This window comes from Crocuta crocuta, unplaced genomic scaffold (genome assembly GCF_008692635.1).
Source record: "Crocuta crocuta isolate KB4526 unplaced genomic scaffold, BGI_CrCroc_1.0 scaffold162, whole genome shotgun sequence".
Classification (NCBI taxonomy): Eukaryota; Metazoa; Chordata; class Mammalia; order Carnivora; family Hyaenidae; genus Crocuta; species Crocuta crocuta.
The window spans coordinates 6,610,035-6,632,483 of record NW_027529433.1 but is presented as its reverse complement, the minus strand read 5'-3'; the positions used below and the strand labels follow the sequence as shown (position 1 = coordinate 6,632,483).

At 37.3% G+C, this 22,449-nt stretch overlaps 1 long non-coding RNA gene across 2 annotated transcripts in view; it reads left to right on the top strand.

The window, feature by feature from the left end:
• LOC144228031 (uncharacterized) overlaps window positions 1-22,449 on the top strand; it is a 46,459-nt gene that overhangs the window by 19,645 nt on the left and 4,365 nt on the right. Inside the window, exon 4 of one of the 2 annotated variants that reach the window (XR_013334100.1) lies at window positions 1,552-1,637. The exons of the other annotated variant lie outside the window; for it this stretch is intronic. This is a non-coding gene — a long non-coding RNA (uncharacterized LOC144228031). Of the gene's footprint in view, window positions 1-1,551; window positions 1,638-22,449 lie in introns of those variants that run through there. 2 annotated transcript variants of the gene reach the window in all.

Here is a 22,449-nt window from a genome sequence, read left to right as displayed (position 1 = left end):
GTCTGTTTCTCCTACCCTTGAAAGTAGGAGAAAGTAGGTGGACTCTGACTTCTTGGACCAATAAGATGCTGTCAGATGTAGTTTCCAGTATTTCTGGGCCTAGGACTTAGGAAGACTGGCAGCTCCAACGATGTACCTCAGAATGTTCACTCTGGGTAAGACGAATCACTTTGCCAGAAACCTGATTACCTTGAGACTCCCATGCAATAAGGAAGCTTAAGCTAGCTAGTTACATGGAAAGCCCCTTTTTTTTTTTTTTTTTTACAAATAGTTTATTGTCAAGTTGGTTTCCGTATAACACCCAGTGCTCATCCTCACACGTGCCCTCCTCCATGCCCATCTCCCCCTCTCCCCCCCACACCCAGGAGTCCTCAGTTTGTTCTCAGCATTCAAGAGTCTTTCAAGGTTTGCCTCTCTCCCTTTCCCCCACCATTTCTTCCCTTCTTCTCCCCCATGGTCCTCAGTTAAGTTCGTCCTAATCCTCCTATACGTGCAAACATATGATATTTGTCCTTCTCTGCCTGACTTATTTCACTAAGCAGAACCCCCTCAAGGTCCATCCATGTTGCTACACATGGCCAGATTTCACTGTTTCTCATTGCCATGTAGTATTCCATGGTGTAGATAAACCACATCTTCTTGATCCATCGTCCGTTGATGGACACTTAGGCTCTTTCCATGTTTTAGCTATTGTGGAGAGTGCTGCTATGAACATTTGGGTACATGTGCTCCTATGCTTCAGCATTTCTGTATCCCTTGGGTAAATTCCTAGCAGTGCTATTGCTGGGTCATAGGGGAGTTCTATTGTTAGTTTCATGGAAAGCCCATTTGATGAGAGAGAGAGAGAGAGAGAGAGAGAGAGATAACTACAAGGCTCCAGCTGTTTTAGCCATTGATAGTAGCCAGCCTCCAAGATGACTGCCACCCACTGGTGGTCATACTCTTGTGTAGTCTTCCTATACTGTGCTAAGATTGGTCTATGTGACCAATAACATACAGCAGAAGTATTGTTGGGATGTAACTTTGGAGATTACGATGTAAAAAATTGGAGCTTCCATCCCCCAATCTCTTTCATGACTTGCTTTGGAGAAAACCAGCTGTCATGGAGCTCAGGTAAGTTGGAAAAAATCACTAGAGCTAGCCAGTGAAGAAACCCAGATGCAGGTTCAGGCTGCAGGATTTCAAAGCCCAGGTGATTAACCACTCTACCTTCTACTTCTTCTATAATTTAGGAGAGCCCAAAATAAACTTCTTATTGCTTAGTAACCATCTTCAAACCCCACCCCACTCCCACACATAAGCCAATGCATATTTCATTTTCTAAGTGAAACAGGATTAAATTTATTATACTGTAGAACTTCACTTTTTGTAAGCCAAATACCACAGAGTGTAGTCACTTAAAGTATTTATTTTTATAGTTTCCAGTATTTTGTCCAAGTATTTTGTTTCATTTCTTTATATGTATAGATATTTCTTTATATGTATAATGAATTTATATATATGTATATAATGAATATATATATTCATTTCTTTATGTCTATCTCTCTGCAGGTCATTCCTTCTTCTATAGTATAAAATAAGCAAACAAATGAAAAAAGAAGAAAAGAAAGGTTCATTTAATAACAAAGCAGTTCCCTTTTCTGGCTTTGATTTATTTCCTCTCTTCTTCCTTTTCTATACTGATATGTATTGAGTGGGTGGCCTGCAATCTTAAGCCAAACAATACAGACATTAATCTATTGTGACCCAGGATGCTGCTTGGGCTAAGGTGTTGATGCTCTTTTGTTCCACTAATACCAAGGTTTTGTTAGTCTTAACTTTATTGTTTCTATTTTATGTTGTTTTTCCATGTGAGTGTTAATTACTTGGTGGCTTGCTCTTGACCTCTCAGTAGCCTTCTTCTGTTTGCAAAGCACTGTATCATGCTCCCTGGAGGCTGACAGAAGCTGCATTAAGGAGAATTCCTTCCCTCAAAAAAGTTTAAAGCTAGTGACGGTTAATAAGTCTACCTGGGTTTCTGAGTGATAAAGCAGGAGTAGTAATAAAGGAATTTATTCATTCATTCTCCAAATATTTTTGGAGCATCTACAATATTATAGGCATTGTTCAAGGCATTTGGAGTTCATCACTGAACAAAACAGACAGCATGTTACAGATGCTCATGGTCATCAACATAACCTAATCCTGGAAAAATAAGAAAATTTGAACTCAGAGAAATTAGGAAACTTTGATCTTTATGATACAAAGGCCACCATACCACTATACTATGTTCTCTCCCTTTAGAAATGTTAAAACAAACATGCACACAAAGTTCAATAGAAGAAAATGAGAAAGCAATGAATTCTGAAGGGGCTTTGTGGACGTCTTCATGGAGGAGGTGGCATTTGAGAGGGCTCTTAAAAGATAAGCAGAAAGAGGAGGGGAGAGCATGATCATTGAGGGAACTCTGAATACATGAGTATATATCTATTCCAGTATACATCTATTCAGCTTAAATCCATGTGATTATATAAAGGTTTGTTATCTCAAACATAAAACTCAAAAGGCTTTCCTACTGCATGAATTTATTTTCTAAAAGCCAGCTTGTACTCCACAGCACTATAGCATTCAAATAAAATGTTAAGAACATAAAGCATTGCTCTCTTAATAAGAAAAGGAACCGTAGGGTCAGCATTTTAAAACAAAACAAAATAAAATAAAACCCAAACCTTTTCTGGTTCTGAGCCAGAAAGACCCTTCCAGAAGAGGAGGCAGCCTGGACCCAAGCCTCCCCCAGTGGTGCTCTCTCTGATGGCCTCTTGCTAGCCTAATTCTTCAGATCCTTGGGAAGGTCTGAATGTGACCGCCCTTGTTCATTCATTTTATGTCACAGAGTGCTGCCAGTAGCTTTTCCCATTACGGAAATTGGGGCTATTTTTTTCCAGGACATATTTATTAACAATAATGTTTTGGCTTTCTTCCACCTTCTAAACAGAGTACTTATATGCATTCCACTGAAGAATGTGAATTGAATTTTTTCCATTATCCAACCCATGTTCTTCTTAAATCCGATGGGATTTTTTCCCAACGCTTCCAATAATGGTTTTCTCTTTGTGTACTTTTGATTGAAGTGTAATATACATATAGAAAAGTACAAAAGTGTTGAGTGTACAGATTGATGAATTCTCACAAAGCAAACACACCTGAGTAACCAGTACCCAGATTAAGAAAGAGAACCTTCTCAGCACCCCAGAAGACCTCCCATGTCTCTCCCCATCACTGCTCCCCAAGGGTAACCACCATTTGACTTCTAATAATAGTGAATGGCTTTCCCGGATTTGCACTTCATATAATTATAAACCGAATTATGTGGTATGTACTTTTCCTTACTGGACTGTTTTTCCTTGGTGAGATTCATCCACGTGGTTGCTGATGGTTACAGTTTGTGCATTCTCAGGCGGTATAGGACTCCACAGTGTGTCCACAGAGTGAACAGACAATGCTGTGCCCATCCATTCTATTGTCGATGGCATCGAGGTTATTCCCGATATGGGGACAACGGCACTTAGCTGATTGCTGTGAAAATGATTTATAAACTTGCATATGATGATAAGAAAACATTGCTATGCTTATATGTTAATGGATACCCTAATTACAAGCAAAATTCTAAGTTAAAAAGAAAATTGTGCTAGAGAAGCAAGGTCCTTGAAAATAAGGTGTGTATCTTAGTCCCTGGTCGATTCCCAGAACCTGTTTCATGGTGGAAGCAGAGAGCAGAGGGGATCAGCAAGCATTTGGTGAACATATAAATGAGCTTTCGAATTAGGCACATTTTATCTTTAGGGAAGAAGACTGCCACCTAAGAGGCTATCTTACTTATTGGTGATCCATATCCCAATGGAGTGTTCCATTATCCATTGAATGATCGTTAGCAGGATGATTGTAAAAGGATTTCTGCAGTGGTTGGAAGGCAGATGGTACTAGATGACCTTAATCCTAAATGTCTAGGATTCTATTTAACATGTTGTAATTACACAAATAATATCACTCTGGATGAAAGGAAGAACAGGGGGAAACTGTTTTGTTTTGTGTTATTGTTTTGGGGTTATTGGCTCTGTGGGGTTTTTGTTTGTTTTGTTTTTTGTCCCCCTCCCTCCCNGGGAACGCCAGAGGAAGCTAGTGTTTCATAGGTAGCAGCTTTCAGTATACATTTATTTTGCTTAATTTTCATGTTTATTTTGTAAAAAGGTCTCAATAGTTATGTCACATGGCCTTAGTGGTATCATCGCTTTAACTCAAGGCAGAACAGAGTTCTTACGCAAAACAGGACATCCTACCATAAAAAGCAGAAATTCAGGATCCAGATAACTCATGATAATCCTGCCTCATTCCACCATTTCTTAACTGTGCAGCTTTGAGCTATTTATCCAAGTTTTCATTTCCTTATCTGCAAAATGTGGCCAATAATGGTATCAACCTCATAGAGTCACCATAGGGATTCATATATGTAAGGCACTGAAATAATGCCTGACACAGTAAGCAATTGATTAGTATTTGCTTTGTTTGTAAGAACCATCACTTATATTGTAGGTATTGGTTAAATGCTGACCAACTTGTTCAGCTAGTATTCAGTAAAATGTTTAGGGTTGACGAGATGTGATAAGTGTTATTTATTTGGTCTTGACACAGGGCAATGACGTGATTTTTCTTCCATGATTAAATATGTGGGACTTTGAAGATAGAAGTTAGGGAGGAGTTTGCACACCCAGCAGGCAGACTTCACTGACAAGCAAGAGAAGGACTGTACAGAATACTCCTGGGAATCTCCATGGTCAGAGCCTTGGAGAACTGGAAGAGATGGAGTCCCAGGTAAAAATGCAGTTGACCCCATAGGACTGGAGAAGGCTAAAGTTTGCATAGATAAGGCAGTGTTCCTTCCCTTGTTTTTTCATTAGCCATTTATCCATTTCTATACTCTTCTTTTTTTTCCCCTAAAAAGGATTTTCCATCTTAGTATTTCTCCTCCAATTCCTTATTTTATTTTATTTTATTTATTTTATTATTTTTTTATTCTCAAGTTAGTTAACATACATTGTAGTCTTGACTTCAGGAGTGTAGACCCAGTGATTTATCTCTTATATATGGCACCCAGTACTAATCCCAAAAAGTGCCCTCCTTAATGCCCATCACCCATTTAACCCACCTCCATCAACCCTCAGTTTGTTCTCTGTATTTAAGAGTCTCTTATGGTTTGTCCCCTCTTCATTTTTATCTTCTTTTTCCTTCACATCCCCTGTATTCATTTGTTGTGTTTCTTAAATTCCACATATGAGTAAAATCATATATCTGTCTTTCTCTGATTGATTTATTTCACTTAGCATAATACCCTCCAGTTCCATCCACATTGTGGCAAATGGCAAGATTTCATTATTTTTTATCTCTAAGTAGTCCATTGTATATATACACCACATCTTCCTGATCCATTTATCAGCTGATGGACATTTGGGTTCCTTACATAATTTAGCTATTGTTGATGCTGCTGCTATAAGCATTGGGGTGCGGGGGCGCCTGGGTGGCTTAGTCGGTTATAAGCATTGGGATGCATGTGCCCCTTCAAATCAGCATTCCTGTATCCTTTGGGTACATTCTAGTAGTGCAATTGCTGGGTCGTAGGGTAGCTCTATTTTTAATTTTTTGAGGAACCTCCACACTGTTTTCCAGAGCGGCAGCATCAGTTTGCATTCCCACCAGCAGTGCAAGAGGGCTCCCCTTTGTCCACATTCTCACCAACATCTGTTGTCTCCTGAGTTGTTAATTTTAGCCACTCTGATTAGAATGAGGTGGTACGTCAAAGTGGTTTTGATTTGTATTTCCCTGATGGTGAGTGATATTGAGCATCTTTTCATGTGTGTTTGCCATCTGAATGTCTTCTTTGGAGAAGTGTCTGTTCATGTCTTCTGCCTATTTCTTCACTGGATTATCTGTTTTATTGAGTGTTGGTTTGGGTAAGTTCGTTATAGATTTTGGAATCTAACCCTTTATCTGATATGTCTTTTGAAAATATCTTCTCCTATTTCATTGGTTCCCTTTTAGTTTTGTTAACTGTTTCCTTTGCTGTGCAGAGATGTTTTTTTATCTTGATGAGGTCCCAATAATTCATTTTTGCTTTATTTCTCTTGCCTTCCAAGACATGTCAAGTAAGAAGTTGCTGTGGCCAAGGTTAAAGAGGTTGCTGTCTGTTTTCCCCATAGGATTTTGATGATTTCCTGTCTCACATTAAGGCCTTTCATCCATTTTGAATTTATTTTCGGTATGGTGTAAGAAAGTGGTCCAGGTTTATTCTTCTGCATGTTGCTGTCCAGTTCTCCCAGCACCATTTACCAAAGATGCTGTCTTTTTTCCATTGAATCCTCCTTCCTGCTTTGTTGTAGATTTGGCATATATTTGTGGGTCCCTTTCTGGGTTCTCTATTCTATTCCACTGATCTATGTGTTTGTTTTTGTGCCAGTATCATGCTGTCTTGATGATTATAGCTTTGTAATACAGGTTTAAGTCTGGGATTATGGTGCCTCCAGCTTTGGAGTCTGGGGTCTTTTCTGTTCCATACAAATTTCAGGATTGTTTGTTCTAGCTCTGTGAAGAATGCTGGTGCTATTTTGATTGGGGTCACATAGAATGTGTAGAATGCTTTGGGTAGTATTGACATTTTAACAACATTTGTCCATGAGCATGAAATGTTTTTCCATTTCTTTGTACCTTCTTCAATTTCTTTCATAACTTTTCTATAGTTTTCAAGGTACAGATCTTTTATATCTTTGGTTAGGTTTATTCCTAGTTATTTTATAGTTTTGTGTACAGTTGTAAATGGTATTGATTCCCCGATACCTCTTTCTGTTGCTTCCTTCTTATTGCATAGAAATGTGTCCAGTTTCTGTACATTGATTTTATATCCTGCAACTGTGCTGAATTCCTGTATCAGTTCTAGCAGCTTTGGGTGAAGTCTTTTGGGTTTTCCATGTAGAATATTATGTCATCTGTGAAAAGTGAAAGTTTGACTTCTTTGCCGATTGAGATGCTTTTATTTCATTTTGTTGCCTGATGGCTGATGCTAGAACTTCCAATACTAGGTTAAACAACAGTGGTGAGACTGGACATCCCTGTTGTGTTCCTGATCTCAGGGGGAAAGCTCTCCGTTTTTCCTCATTGAGGATATTAGCAGTAGGCCTTTCATAAATGGCTTTTATGATGTTAAGATATGCTACTTCTATCCCTATTTTCCTTTTTAGTAGGGACTTTTCTGCTTTTGGCAGGAAAGGCAGTCTTAAGAGGAATATGCACTGAAACTCAGGCCTATCCCAGGAAGCAAGAAAGGTCTCAAATGTATAGCCCAGCTTTATACCTAAAGGACCCGGAAAGCCAGCAGCAAATAAAGCCCAAAGCCAGCAAAAGAAGGGAAATAATAAAGATTAGAGCAGAAATTAATGATATAGAATCCAAACAAAATCAAAAACAAAAACCCCAAAACAAAACAGTAGAACAGATCGGTGAATCTAAGAGCTGGTTTTTTTGAAAGAATAAACAAAATTGATAACCCCCTAGTCAGACTTCTCAAAGAGAGAGAGAAGACCCAAGTAGATAAAATCATGAATGAAAGAGGAGAGATCACAACCAATATCACAGAAATACAAAAAATTATCAGAGAATATTATGAAAAATTATATGCCAGCAAACTGGATAATCTGGAAGAAATGTACAAATTCCTAGACACTCACACCCTACCAAAAATCAAAGGGGAAGAAATAGAAAATTTGAACAGACCCATAACCAGCAANGATCGGTGAATCTAAGAGCTGGTTTTTTTGAAAGAATAAACAAAATTGATAACCCCCTAGTCAGACTTCTCAAAGAGAGAGAGAAGACCCAAGTAGATAAAATCATGAATGAAAGAGGAGAGATCACAACCAATATCACAGAAATACAAAAAATTATCAGAGAATATTATGAAAAATTATATGCCAGCAAACTGGATAATCTGGAAGAAATGTACAAATTCCTAGACACTCACACCCTACCAAAAATCAAAGGGGAAGAAATAGAAAATTTGAACAGACCCATAACCAGCAAAGAAATTGAATCGGTTATCAAAAAATCTCCCAGCAAATAAGAGTCCTGGGCCAGATGGCTTCCCAGAAAATTCTACCAGACATTTATAACAGAGTTAATACCTATTCTTCTCAAACTGTTCCAAAAAATAGAAATGAAAGGAAAGTTTCTAAATTCATTTCTCTCCCAATTCCTGGACAGAACCTTCCAGAGCATTTAAAGCTGTGGCATTTTAATCTGTTTAAAAGAGGCCCCTGCTCTCATTGATGGCATTTTAACTGTTTGTGCACTGGAATTAAAGCATCAAAAGAAAGTGATCTCTAACAATTCAGAACTGTACCAAGTAATAAACCTCAGATGAACCCTAAGTTTAGAAACTTTGGTTTTCTTCCTGCTCATCAAATTTTGGTAGAGTACTTCTCTAAGGAAAAGCCACAGTGAAGAAAGCATCTAAATTTCCTTGCCACATGTCTGGATTAAAAAGATAACAATAGGCAAACCAGATCACCAAGTAAAGTATAACTACATATTTCCACATGCGGTTTTAAAATGTTTATAGTTTTCAAAATTAAAAGCATAATCAACACAAAGATAAGTCAAACAATGGAAATTTGCAACAACTAAAACAAATAATGTTTTTATAAAAATAATCTCACAAATAATTGAGAAACAACACAGATTTTAATATTTGATATGAATAAGGAGCTCAGAAAATACCCTATAATTACTTAGCAAATACAGCAAGAAAATGTTCAGCTGCACTAATAATAAATACATGCCAATAAAGACAACAAAGCAACATTTCTCTTTATCAAAGCAGCACATGTTTAAATGATAAAACTCAGAGATGTTTAAGATGAAGGAGGTAAAAGTAATTATGGGAGATTCAATTGATCTTTGGGATTTAGGTTAGCAATGGGTGTCGCATAGATGTTTATTCCTTTAGTTCTAATAACCTCACTTCTGAAAGTCCATTTTAAGTGTTTAAAAATCTGACAAAGCTTAGTCAACAAAGATATCTATCACAGCAATATTTAGTGAAACATTTAAAATCACTGAAAACTAGAAGACTAGTTATGTATTCTAGTCACTACAGCAGTGAAAAATAATGCTTATGTAATTTGCAATATAAAAGAGTTCTGCAATAATGTTAAGGGAAGGAAGCTAGTCATACGGTACAGTGTGATTGCAATTATGTAAATACCATATTAAAAACAAAGTTCTAAAAAATCTATAAAAGTCTAGGCATCATGCAAAAAGACAAATGAAATATATTGAAATGGCATATAAATGGTTGTTCCTGGGTGGTAGGATTATGTATAAGGCTTGCCTCCTTTTAATTTATTCATAGTTGTATATACATTATCCACATAATCTGTAATAAGGATGTTTATCTACTATATTGGAAACAATTTTTGGTAATTGAAAAAAATAAACAAATGAGGAAAAGAAAATATAGGAACTTTCATTTTCTTTTCCCAGCAGAGTAATAGAACAATTTGTTTTATCTGCATTGTGCCTACCTGTTCCATTTGTGGAGTATAGATGCTAAATCCAGTATCCTTATAGCCAAGACTTTCCCCTGCTATAGCTCCTTGGCCTGTAAGATCAAGTCTTAAAGCCATTTGAAGCCATATTAAAAACTAAAAGGACACCCCAAACATCTAATACTTGATTTCTTTGGAAATTTAATCTTCTAATCAAGTGTGAGAAATTTTTAAAATTCACTTTTCTAAAACATGAAATCCAACTTTAGTTATATTGCTGATTAAATACCTTTTGATTTTGAGATCACCATGCTTGGGAAAGCTTTAAGCATGTTCGTATTCAGGGATTGTGGGCATAAGCAAAATTCTCCTCCTTTCTCAATTGTTACATGAACTGCCCTTATCAAGGGCAGGCTATCACTGCAAAGTCGATGAAGAAACTGCAGTATTAAAACTTATAAAAGGTTGATGACTTCGCTACAGAAGGTTCCAGGCTGACTTCTAAGGTCTGATGGGCTCTGTGTATCATCAAGATCTCTTGAGATTCTGAAGCCCCAGTTCCGTGGCTTTGAGGGACTTGGGACCTGGCATTAGGAACAACATTCATCTGCCATGTTTCATCCTTGTGAGCCCATCTGACAGCGCTGGTCAGGTCACATGTTGTCTGTGCTCAGCATATTATGCTGCTGACTTCTTGGACTCTTAAGTTGGGACACAACCAAGGTTGGTCCTTACCATGAGAGGTCCTTATTGACACTCAAACCCTGCAGTTTCCCCCTTTGAAATCTTTCTTCCAACAGTGTCTGATTCTAAAGTAGCTATTACTTTAATTTTTTTTTTAATGTTTTATTTATTCCTAGGAGAGAGAGAGAGAGAGACAGTGTGAGCAGGGGAGGGTCAGAGAGAGAGGGAGCCACAGACTCCGAAACAGGCTCCAGGCTCTGAGCTGGCAGTCAGCACAGAGCCCGACGCGGGGCTTGAACCCACGAACCGCGAGATCATGACCTGAGGGAAAGTAGGACGCTTAACCGACTAAGCCACCCGGGCGCCCCTAAAGTAGCTATTACTTTAAAATAAAATATAAGAAATAAATTCTGGCTAGCATACTAATGCTTATTTACCTTTCTTGATTATACTATTATATGTTAATATATAGTCTGTGATATAATTATATATTAGGATATATTAACACTATACCAAACGATTAGAATCATAGGTTTAATGTTATGCTAATTTTAAATATTAGTCCCAGAAAGATAAAACATTTCAGTGGAATTCGAGATATTGTTATTAAGAGGGAGAGATTTGAGGAGTCTGGACTTCTCGTATATTCCGTATCACACTCCACTGACTTAGAAGGCTGGATTAGACTGAAGGCTGTAAGAGATATCTCAATTCCTAATTTTTCAATATGGGCCAAAAAAGAAAGGAACACTCAAGAATTTCAGGTAGCTATTGTGGGGATTTCTAAAATCTCTGACAAGAATCCATGCCTCAAGAGAGCTGACTTTTCTTTGTTTCAGGTGTCATTTGTCTTTCTAGCTCAACACTTCAGGTCATGAGTGTGTGTCACACTGCTCAACAAACCGCCCTGATTGACACAAGCTCTGTGACACAACGCTAGCCTCTTGAATTGAAATGCAAAACATGTAGTTTTAGTCTGGACCATACCAGCCATCAGGTCAAAATAGCAGATATTTTGATTCTGCAGTTCAGAGGTCATATATGAGAATCCAGCCCTTGGTTACGGGCTGGGAGAAAGTTGATGATTGGTATGTGACGGTTGGCCTCTTCTTATCTGAGCTCATATAGTCAAAGACCAAGATTGACGTTATCCAAAATCGTTTTGCAGGAAATAATTTTATAACAGCTTGGTCTTTTACAATATTAAAAAAAAAATTGTGTCTCTCTCCAGTTCTGCTCCAGAATTATCATTTTGTCCAACATCCACAGTGTTTTTTGTTTTGCTTTGTATTTTAGGGAATACAGTTGTGTTTCCGTAATACTCATTCTCTGTTAATTTTGAGATATGCTTCAAGAGGTAGTGTGCATAGTGGAAAGATTACTGCATGCTGGGTCCATACCAGCTTTGTCACTTAGGCAAGTCAAAACTTCTGAGCTGCAGCTTCCCTTGTCCATAAAAAGAAGATTCTACCATCTGCCCTACAAATCTCATAGGGTGTGCTGATAATACATAATGTGATAATACATGTTAAGGTACTATAGAGATAGTATCTTATCTCTATAGTAATTAATTAATTAGAAAAAAAATTGAAGGAATTTTTATAGGTAATTAGCTTTATAGTATAACCGGAATTGCAGTCCTTCACTCATACATTAAATATAGTAGGTTTCAATTTTGGTTTTCTACTAACTAGACATGTAACCTAAGAAAATCTATTTAGCCTCTCTGACTCAGTTACTCAGATTAGTAGTGCCTATTACTTAGGGTTTTTATGGGTATTAAGGAGTAATGCATGTAAATTGTAGAGCAACATGACTGGCTACAATTATTATTATCATTCATCCGGGTTAAGTTCTCACCAACCAGTCTAAAAATTTTGATCAAGGCCTATGGCCATTTTGGAAAATTAAGGTAAACAAAAAATATATTTTTTTCCTTGAAACAGAATTAATGTTCATGAGAATTTGAATTATTCAGTAATTATTTTTGCTGTATCCTTTAGATGACTAGAGAAGTATTTATAGGCACTACTTAATAGTGATACCTTTATTTTAGAGAGAACATTTCTTTTAGTTATGGCTAAAGTTTGTTCCACATGAAGTAGCATTACAGTGTATTTGATTTTTCCTCTTGTCTGCATTTATCTGTTTGATAGATCTACTGTGAGCCAGGCATTATGTCTGCATTTAACGCCAGGGGTGCTGGTGCAGGTGGGAAACTGGCTATGGTGAGAGGAAATCTACCAAGGAGAGCCCTCAAAATGTCTCCTTGCCTAAGCGACTTCAATTTTATGACCAGGAATAACTCAGGCATAGTCTGGGTTGGAGGTGGGAATCATGCCCTGTTCCAGGGGCAGCTCTGTTTCAGGTCTTTGATCTCCCCGTCCCACCCTCACCCCCCATCAGCCCAAGCTCCTTGCAACACTTGGGCAGTCTACGGCCAGGACAACTCCAACCTAACTGCCTCCTGTCCAATCTCACCTACACACCAGAAGCCAGCCCAGAAGCAAGTCAGGTTTATTTGTTCCAACTATCACGACGGATTAAATGCTCATTTCTACAGAGCAGCAGCTTGGAGTGAAGAGAAACATATGTTGGCGAAGACACACTTTGAAGTGCTCATTAGAATACAGACGCAGACTAGGAACTTCCTAAGAACTGAAGGAGAATATTACAAGTACTGAACACTCTATTTTTTCATTAATACAAAATTAAATATGGAACAGAATAAATTGGGAGATGATTTGCCTCATAATATGAGTGTGACTAGAAATTGAAATGTGAAATTAGTATTGTAAAGCAAATCTAATCACAGTTTAAAATATAAATAAGGATATTTCAAGATCGCTTCAGAATACTAAGATAAGTACATGTATATTTTATAAAACTCTACCATAATATTCTTTTACAATATTCTACCATGATCTTGTGCATCTATCCAAATGTAGAGCCCTTAGTATGAATGTATTAAATCATTTCCAAAGTTCTGAAAGTGATCACACTGATGTACAGTAGAGAATGGAATGTTGGGTTTCATTGTTTTCTATTACTAACCAAGTGTTTTTTATTATTTCTATTACAAGAAACATATAATGAAAATACATATTTGCTACTATTTTTAAGTAGCATGTTATTTTCTAATATTTTCTAATGTTTTTCTAATTATTCTAAATATCTTAACAATTATTCTTCTAATACTATTTCACTGTTATTTTCTAATAATTCCTCAAAGCCTAGATTTTTCGTCTTTATTCCAGCAAGGAACCTGGTTTGGCACAGGAGATATTCATGTCAGAAAGAAGGAGATAAAACAGTGCCCTCAGCCCACCTTAAGTTGTATTCTGGGTAAATACATACTGATCTAAATATGTGGGATCATAGAACAGACTCCTCTTTGGACTCTTAGTTTTGGGATAGAGAATCATACATCATTATTCTTATCAGCTGATACACATTGAGGCCCTTTCATATGCAGGATTATATAAAATACGCAAAAACACAGAAACCTGCCCTCTAAACTCTATGTGACTGTGTTCATTCCCTTGAAACTTTATTTCTAAAAGGGACATTTTGAAATAAATGTACATCAAGAGAACTGTAAAAGGGCTCAAGTAATCTACAGAATGATATTCATGTCAAATGCAAAGAGTATTTTCTTTATTGGGACTTGTGTACATTTTGGTTCATTTTTTTTTAATCTCTTATTATACAAAACTGGGAAGGGATGTTTAACTGAAATAGTCCTAATGTCCCTGAGTTTTCCTTATCCATGAGGCTAGGAGCTTAGTGGCCCCTAAAATAATTATTAAAACTGTTGTCATCTTTGGGGCGCCTGGGTGGCTTAGTCGGTTAAGCGTCCGACTTTCGCTCAGGTCATGATCTCGCGGTTTGTGGGTTCGAGCCCCGCGTCGGGCTCTGTGCTGACTGCCAGCTCAGAGCCTGGAGCCTGTTTCAGTCTGTGACTCCCTCTCTCTCTGACCCTCCCCTGCTCACGCTGTCTCTCTCTCTCTCTCTCTCTCTCTCCTAGAAATAAAAAAAAAAAAAAATCAATGGGCTTTTAACAGTTCATTTAAAAAAAAACAAAAAAAAACCTGTTGTCATCTTTGTCTAATAAAAACTGGGTAGGTTTTTTATTTAGAGTATGGGAAAGGGGAAGAAAGGAGAGGTCTGATGGATGGTTATGTGAATTTAGGTATCAGGATTTTATTATACCCTAGAAAAAAAGCTGCATAATTTTCCTATGTTCAATTCCTATTATTGCTTTGTAGCTCTTTACTCTAGCGAATTGGCAAAAAACATTGAGAGGAAGGGCTCTTTATTTAGTACCATGTCATATGCTTGGGTCAATTTGAAGATGAAAGCATCAGAAGTAATATTACCTTTCTTACCATGGCAGTCAGCCAAGTCATTGGAGTTGCTTTTAATTAAACCCTAATAAGCTCTCACAGAAGTACGAAGACCAAAGCCATATCTCTTTTAAACTGAATGGACTTTTTTGACCACAAAGCAGGCACTTGGATGTACATACTATGGAGAAGCACAGAGAGCTGTCGCCCATATTCACCATGTTGTCCTGCCTCCCAACATGGAATGTACTTCCTTCACACTATGTATTTTCCTTACGTGTCTGGACACCTCATGCAGCCCAGTATAATGATGTGCTTTACCCCGGATGATGGTAAAATTAGTCCATGCGTCATTAGCTGCGATTGCCTGCCTCTAACCGGAAGGTGACTGCCCCTCCACAGCGCTCCTCGCCTTCCTGGATCTGATGGATTTGCTTACCCCTGTTGAATCGTCTTGCTCTTTTGCTCCACGTGTGTGTGAGGGCCTCTACAGCTTCTTTTCCCCCTCCTCTAGGAAGGAGCTAAGAAACCTCTTTGCCAGATCTCTTTGCAGCAAAGCCCAGGTGTGTGTCCTGGGTTCTGCCAATCCTAGGACATTTTTGCTAAGAACGTGGGAAAGCAGCACTAGCAAGGCCATCTCCTAGCAAAGGCAGTGGTGAGGCGGCGGTGGTGAAGGTCTCGCCTTCCATCAGTGGTAGAATTAGAGTTGGAGGCTATGAAACCTTCTCTAGAACATCCCACAGTGTAGGTCGGATATTAACTTCCGCGGAGTTAGGCTCTGAGCCTGTTCCTTTGGTCTTCTCAGAGATACTGGAAATGATGTGAATAAGCTTTAATAGAATCCATTTCGGATTGAATTGTCTCTTACTCTTTTGTTTACAGCTAAGAACTCTGAGAGTTTTACAGATGGAGACTTTTTTTAAACAAGCGTTTTTATTCAATACCATCATTTTATAACCTTACCTGCACCAGAGATTTGCATTTAATTCTTAAAGGACATACTCTTTTTCTTTTCACTGTGTGTTTCTAAAACACATTTGAGGAGATTTAAACAACTTTAAACAGTTTGACATGATACCTGGAGAGTGATTCAGAAACGCAGATGTACCCTGGGTGCCCATGAGCATTGTTAATCAATGCTCATAAATTTTTTTAAAAAAAGAATAAAGTGAATCATAACAATAAGGGAGAGGAAGGCTGAGGAAGGAGAGAGCAACAGAAGAACATGAGGAGTGTTGCAGCACAAATATAAGACTGTGCTCTTACTCTAGACTCATAATTTGTATACGGAGTAATAGCCAGAAGTACCGCACAGTGTGGAGGGGAGATTAAAGCTAATACTGAAATTCAGGACGAGAGAGGATAGTGTGGGATGAAAATCTGAGAAAGGATCAGAGGAAAAAGCAGCTTGCAAATTGCAAGGTAGAGGCTTTCTTCAGAGAAACCACGGAGCTCAGGCCCTGGATGTGAGAGGGAGCAGGACCCCACCTTCAGCAAAAGTGAACCGCCCAGGGTGCAGGAGCCTTCTTTGAAGTGTAATCTTGCCAAAGCCAAAGCACACACAAACAATAATCAATGATATATGCATTACACCTATTATGTAAGCAGCTGGGGTTTTCCTGGAGTGAATCCCTTGGTTGAAGGATCTGTGTTTTAGTTTTGCACATTGCGTATCATTTTCTTCATCATCTCTCAAAGCGTTTGTCCAGTGCTCCTCTTCATGGGATATTTCACTAGGTCCTACTCAGAGGAAATCAGGAAGAAAGTATTCTTGCCTACCAGGAATTTACAATTCAGATCTCAAGGAAGGCAGGAATTGGATTTGAGGTAGTCAGAAGGTTGAGATCAACGCTTCCCTAACCTTTCCTTTCTTAAATACCAATGTCCTGAGAATATCAGAATTCTCTTTAACTGTTACTATTTTCTTGTTGTTAAAGTGATTTTAAGATCAAACACAACAAAATTTTAAGAATGACATATTTATGAATAATCACAGGAACAACATGGAAAGCTATTTTCACCTCTTTCTTTTTCTCGTAAGTATTAGATCTGAAAGAAACTTATAAAGGAAAACAAACCTTGTAATTTATTACTATCTTTGATATGCATCAGGTCAGTTTTGATGTTATTAATAGGTCTAATTTATGCTAGACTTGAAACTTTCCCTGGAAGCAAAGTTTTCTGAATGCTTTGATCCCCCCAAATTGTTGCATAGAATAGGAAAGCAAGATCTCGAGGAAGAACACAGTACCTATCTGAACATTCAGCATATATAGCTTTAGAACATGAAAACACTTATGGTTTTTAAAATATGTTATCTATTCCTTGATAAAATTTTCTTAGACTATATTACCCATTAGCAACCTTTGACTAAAAATAGTAAATGGAATATTCTTCTTTAAAAAATTGAATGTTTAAGTTTCCTACTTCAAAACCTCTAGGCCAGAGGACCAAACATCTGTCAGAAGACAGCAGACCAGAAATCTTAAAAATCAGAGACTTATAATACAGCATTTTCCTAGTTCCCCACGCATGGAGACTGACAAGTATCGAGGTGGGGACATGAAACACAATCATCACATCCATTTAATAAGCCATCTGTCTTTTATGAACTTTAGAATGTAGGCTTTCTGAGTACAAAGGAATATCTCTTACTCTTTAATGAAAAATCTAGAAAAATATAAAATAATTCTCACATTTTAAATATTTCTTTTATGTGATTCTAGTGGATGTACAGTGTATGTTGAGATCCTACTGTATATACAATTTTACACCTGTGTTTTTTTCTTACTCTAATGGAATGATTTCTCTACATGTGTTCTCTGTGTATGTGTTCTCTCTGTGTACTCAGGTACACCACAGTTTGCTAATCCAGTCTTCTGTCTTTAGATATTTAGGTCGTTTCCATTTTTTGCGCAGCTGTAATTAATACTGCACTGAACAGCTTTTTGGGTAAAGTTTTCCATTTTCAGATTTCTACTTTGGGAAAGAGTCTGAAAGGGGATTACTGCATCAAATAGTAGGAGTGGTGTTAGAACTCTTGATATGTACTAAAGATTACTTCCTTAAACCCTCAAATAGTGGCAACCAACCTAAACTGCTATTAGCAGTTTATCAAAACGGGCAGTTCATAACATTCTATGACCAGTGTCTTTGCCCTCTTACTTTTATATGCTCTTCCCCTTTAAAAAATTGAGGTTCACATTAAGGTATACTTTGAGGGGGAAAAAAAACATACACAACTGTCTTTGTACAGGCATTATTGAAGATGTGGTCTGTCACTTACTGACCCCTTAGGAAAACATAGGGGAGAAATTGCTTTCAAATTTTATTGCCAGGGAAAACTGGGCCCCCAGGAAGCAACTGGTACCTATAGTCACATGAAGCCCTAAAATTGCATGTATTTCTTTCTTTAACCACTAGGATTTTAGAAGCCAGATTGTGGCTTCTTTTCAACCTCATAGAAGGCTTATTCTTTTTTTTTTTTTTCTTTTAAAAAAAATTTGGGGCACCTGGGTGGCTTAGTTGGTTAAGCGTTCGATTTCAGCTCAGGTCATGATCTCACGGTTCGTGGGTTTGAGCCCCACATTGGGCTCTGTGCTGACAGCTAGCTCAGAGCCTGGAGCCTGTTTCAGATTCTGTGTCTCCCTCTCTCTCTGACCCTCCCTGCTCACGCTGTCTCTCTCTCTCAGAAATAAATAAAACATTTTTAAAAAAAGGAAAAGAGCTTTTAAAAAATAAAAAATACTAAAAAAATTAATTGCAGTATAGTTAGCACACAGTGTTGTATTAGTTTCAGACGTACAATATAGCGATTCAACAATTCTGTACATTACACATTGCTCACCATGAGTTCACCCATCCCTCGACACACCTTCCCTCTGGCAATCATCAGTTTGTTCTCTGTAGGTGAGAATCTGGGTTTCTGTTTGTTCCTTTTGTTCTTTGTTCATTTGTTTTGTTTCTTAAATTCTACATATGGGTGAGGTGATATGGTATTTGTCTTTCTCTGTCTGGCTTATTTCACTTATTTCACTCTCCAGATCCATCCGTGTTTTTCCAAATGGCAAGATTTCATTCTTTTTTAAGTCTGATTAATATCCCCTTGTGTATGTATATACCACATCTTCTTTATCCATTCATCAATGGATAGACATGGGCTGCATCCATAATTTTACTATTGTAAATAATGCTGCAATAAACATAGGGGTGCATCTGTCTTTTTGAATTAGTGTTTTCAATAGTCTCCATAGTCTCTTCCATAGTGGCTGCACCAATTTGCATTCCTATCAGCAGCGCACAAGAGTTCCCTTTTCTTCACATCCTCACCGACACTTGTTTCTTATGTTGTTGATTTTAGCCATTCTGACAGGTGTGAAGTGATCATCACATTGTGGTTTTGATTTGCATTTCCCTGTTGATGAGTGATGTTGAGCATCTTGTCATGTATCTGTTGGCCATCTGTATGTCTTCTTTGGAGACATGTCTGTTCATGTCTTCTGCCCATCTTTTAATTGTATTATTTATGTTTTTGGGGTTGAGTTGTATAAGTTCTTTATATATTTTAGATACTAACCCTTTATTGGATATGTCATTTGCAAATATCTTCTCCCATTCCATAGGTTGCCTTTTAGTTTTGTTGACTGTTTCCTTTGCTGTACAGAAGGTTTCTATTTTTATTTAGTGCCAATACTTTATTTTTTAGAAGGCTTATTCTTTGAACTTACTTTAGTTTTGATTTGATTTTCTTACCATAAAAATAATTTTATGTTATTAATTGTATTTTTGTAATTTTTAAAAATGTTTATTTTTTACTGTTTATTTATTTTTGAGAGGGGGAGGGGCAGAGATAGAAGGAGACACAGAATCTGAAACAGGCCTAGGTTCTGAGCTGTCAGTACAGAGCCCAATGCAGGGCTTGAATCCACAAACTATGAGATCATGACCTGAGCCAAAGTCAGAAGCTTAACCAACTTAGCCACTCAGGTACCCCCATTAATGGTATTTTTAAACTGTGTTAAATTCTTAAAGAAAATATATGTGATCTAAGTTAATTATTAAATAATTTTCACTTAAGAATTTTTTTGATGATGAAAATATATTGTTGCTTCAAATTGTATTTTATCGAATTTTTATCAACCATTTGTAGTTCCTCCTTGTCAATTTCCAATTTATTTCCTTTGCCTGTTTATCTCCTGAGGACTTATTTTTACCTTGATAATTTGTATGAGTGTTTTGTGTAATAAGGCTATCAAGGCTTTGAATCTTTTTCATATTTGTTGCAAATATTTGTTAGTTTTCTGATTTTATATCATTTTTAACTTTAAAAAGCTCCCTTATTTCGTCAGGTTCTCCACAGCAGGCTGTAGAAGCACTCAGTCCATGAATCAATAGTAGCATTATTGGTGATTTCTTTAAAACCATTTAGGGTTCTGTATTAGTTGTGTGTAATACTCCATTTGCTTTACAAACTGTTGTATGCCAATGCCAAACTGAATTATTACATCTTATTATGTTTGGGAAAGGGGTTCTTAGTATTGTCCTTTTTCCAAAACTGCCTAAGCCGTCTGTACCTATTTTATTTGCCTGGGCACACTTACAGTTGTTTTGATAACATCCTCCCAAATTCCTTAAGCATTATGTATTTTATAAAACCTGTAAATTGACTTTGGAAGAATAGACATCTTTCTAATACTTAGCTTTTCCACTTAAGAATGTGTCGCCATGTATTCAAAATTTTTTTCAGTATTTTAGCAAAACTTAATGATTTTATTCATATCATTCCCACAATTTTCTGGCCAAGTTTACTCTTAAGTATCTTATATTTTCTCTTGCTTTTGTGAATAGGAACTTTTGCAATTATTCTTTATAATGATTATTGCCCATATATAGAGTAGTTGTGGATCTTTGGACATTTAAATTCAGCCATTTTTCTTAATTTTTTCTCTATGTTTATATACAGAGTCTTAAGAAGTACATACAATGATAGTTCCTTCTACTTTCTTCCTATGATTATTTCTCAGATCTTCATCTATATTTTTTTCCATTGGCCAGTGCTTATAAAACCAAGATAAGTGATGCTGATGATAATGGGCCTGTTTATCTCATTCCTGATTTTAATGGGAATGTCTCCAGTGTTTCTCCAATAATAATATTGCTATTGGCTTGATATAAATCTATTTTTGATTTTTGAGAATCTAGTTTCCTATACCTAGATTTCTAATGAGTCAAGAGTGAATGTGGGGATTAACATTTCAGCATATATTGAGATAAAGCCAAAGGTCTTACTTATGTAACCATATGATTATTATTAAGACATTTCTTAATACTAAACTATGCTTTCATCCTGATGAAACCAATGAGATTATGTTGTACTCTCTTTCTTTTCATTGTGTCAAACTCAACTTGCTGGCATTTTATTCAAGATTTTTGTATCTATATTCATGATTGAGATTGGTGTATAGTTTTTGTTCTTTTTGTATTACTGCTTTGAGGTTTTTATATCATGCTCTTCTATTTTCATAATTCATTGGCTTGCTTCCAATGTTTTTTATGCTTCAAAATGGTAAACAGAGTAGCAATTATCTGATCTTAAAAAGGTTGAGAAAATAATATTGTTTCTAGTTCTATTTTTTTTAGACCCTGAAACACTCCAAGAAGATCTGGAGTGTTTTCCAAAACATATGTGAGGGATAAAGTATAACTAGGATGAAATAAACCATTTGTAGAGAAGGATCACAACTTTTACTGATACTAGAAGAAAAGTTCCCCTGGGATTACTGAAAGACTGTGCTGCCTGACCTAGTCATCAACACCCTCATCACACCTATGAGGCTGTTTTTTAAAAAAAAAAAAAAAAAGTCTGATATGCCATCTGATGGCATACTATCAAAGTATAATTAATAAAATTGACAAAGTACAAAAAAAGTAAAGTGAAAAATAAAAATAAAGGAAAACCATCAACTAATACATATGGTCTGCCACAGTATATAGGAGGTATAACATTTGAAGTATCAAATAGATGCATTGCCTGGTATTTGGGCCCTTCATTAATACTGTTTTAGTATCCACTGATCTTTCGATGAGGAATGAGGTATAGAAGATTTGGAGTTATAACCACTCTCTGCCAAGAATTTGGGGTACAGATTTTCTGTATTGACACCATATGCTTTGAAATTCAACCAAGGAGGAGAGGTACCACCTGCCTGACCAGTGACTGCTCTGTGGGTTTGAGCACAGGGCCCTTCATTGCTCCATCCTCATACCCAGCTGTGGCTGTAAAAATCTGTAGAATGACGCTTGCCTCAAATGGCCTTCTACCTTGCACTCTCTACCTTCCATTCAAGCCCTTGGCATTGGTCAAGTCCTCGGTCATTCAGTTGCCCTGAATTGGATATTCCTTGTTTTGTCTTGCACAGGACCACACAGCCCTTCCCCTAAGAGCCACGTCCTACTCTCCTGTTGCCAAGTGGCCCTTTCTCACATTCCCTGGGGTCCTCGTGGGCGTGTCCATCAGGGTGCCCTTGGCCCAGCCCTCCACGTGTCGAGTGCTCCAGGTTGGGCCCTTCAGACTCTCCTGAGAATACCAGGCTGGTGACACAAGGGCTAAAGGCAGAGGCAGGTGAATCATTCAGAAGACGGAGCCCTAAAAGGAGCTACTCAGAGTTCAGCCATCTCCTGGCTCCTGTCTTTCCCAGACCTGGCTCTTCTTCCTGTGGTTCTGATTGACTCACTTTCCTTCTAATCTCTCACATTTTTTTTTGGTGCAAATTAGTCTCACCTTCATTTTCTGTTGTTTGCAGACCCTACGTCATCACAGGTCTCATATCTGGATTCAAGCTCTGTATAGC